The sequence below is a fragment of the Ovis canadensis genome, chromosome 3 (genome assembly GCF_042477335.2).
Source record: "Ovis canadensis isolate MfBH-ARS-UI-01 breed Bighorn chromosome 3, ARS-UI_OviCan_v2, whole genome shotgun sequence".
In the NCBI taxonomy this organism is placed as follows: Eukaryota; Metazoa; Chordata; class Mammalia; order Artiodactyla; family Bovidae; genus Ovis; species Ovis canadensis.
Window position 1 is genome coordinate 213,555,461 of NC_091247.1, and position 2,038 is coordinate 213,557,498.

Sequence of the window (2,038 nt, forward strand, 5' to 3'; positions counted from 1 at the left end):
TCATACATACCCCACCTTCAGTCCTACAAAACCAATAATCTATTTACTGTATCTGTGGGTGTGCTGATTTTGGACATTTTATATAAATGTAATCACACACTGCAGCATCTTTCATGACTGGCTTTTTTCATTTGAATAAAACTTTCAAGTTTTATCAATGTTGTACTTCATTCAGTACTTCATCTATTATCATTATTGCCAAATAGTATTCTATTATATGTATATACTACGTTTTGTGTACCCAATTGGTAGACATTTGGGTTATTCACTTTTGGACTATTATTAACAAAAATCATGTTCCCTAGTAGCTCAGACTGTGAAACATCTGCCTGCAATGTAGGAGACCCGAGTTCAATCCTTGGGTTGGGAAGATCCCCTGGAGAAGGAAATGGCAACCTACCCCAGTATTCTTGCCTGGTAAATCCCATGGACAGAGGAGCCTGTCGGGCTACAGTCCATGGGGTTGCAAAGAGTCCAAGATGACTGCATAACTAACACACACCCATGAAAGTTTGTGTACAAGATTTTGTGTGGACATATGTTTCCACATCTCAGGTAAAAAGCTAGGAGTTAGAATTGCTAGATCACATGTGCTAGGTCACATGTAAAGATAAAAGGTAAAAGATAATAAAACATTAAAAATAAATACAGCTACTTCAATTTAGTGACAATTTGACAACAAAGAAAGGATAATTTGTGATAACAAAAACCTTAAAGGGGAAGAATAAAATGATGGGACCTGTATAGAAAAATAAAGATAAGATGCTTTAAGATGCTAGCAGCAGAAAAAAAGGACTATTTTATCTATGAGACATTTAAACAAACCACAATGATAACCACATGAACACACAAAAGAAACCAAGAGCAGAAACACAAAACATAAAAAGCAGGAAGTGAAGAGATACATCACAGAAAACCACCAGGCTAAAATGGCAAATGGAAACACAAGCACAAGGAAAAAGAAACAATGGAGATACAGAGCAACCAGAAAACAAAAGATAAATGGCAGTATTAAATCTTCATTTATCAACAATCAGTCTAAATGTAAATGGATGGAGCTCACCAATGAAAAGACACACAGTGGTGAAGTAGATTAAAAAACAAGATACAGGTCTATGCTGCCCCTAGGAGACTCATCTCTGCTCTAAAGATGGACACAGGCTCAAAGTGAAGGAATGGAAGATAATACTCCAAATGACGGCCAAAAGAGGGTGGGTGTAACCACACTTTGTCAGACATAATAGTCTTCAAGCCAAAAAGACTGCCACTGCACAGTGATGAAGGGAAACTAGACTTCTGGTGGTGAGCATGTAATTGTGTACGTAGAATTCAAACGATAATGTTGTGCACATGCAACTTACACACTGTTATAAACCAACGTTACCTCAATAAAAATAGAAATCAAGTAAATTAAAAACTTAATAAAGTCGAATACAGATTTTGTTTGACCAAATACTAAAGTAAAACAATGGAATATGATTTACAATGGAATATGATTAGCCTTAAAAATGAATAAAGTTGTGATACATTCTGTAATATGGATGAACCTTGAAAGTATCAAGCTAAGTGGTATAAGCTAAACATGGTGTTGTTTAGTTGCTAAGTCATATCTGACTCTTTGGGACCCCCTGCACCGTGGCATGCCAGGCCCCTCTGTTCTCCACTATCTCCCACAGTTTGCTCAAATTCAGACATAAATGGACAATGTAGTGTGACTCCACATCATATGAAGTACTTGTGTGTGCTTAGTTGTGTCCAACTTTTTGTGACCCTAAGGACTGTAGCCCATCAGATTCTTCTCCATGGGAATTTCCAGACAAGAATACTAGAGTGGGTTGCCACTTCCTCCTCCAGGGGATCTTCTGGACCCAGGAATGGAACCCACATCTCCTTGGTCTCTCGCATTGCAGACAAGATTCTTTACTGCTAAGACACTGGGGAAGCTCCTGTAAAGTATTTCAGTTGCTCAGTTGCATCTGACTCTTTGTAACCCCATGAACCACAGAACGTTAGGCCTCCCTGTCCATTACCAACTCCC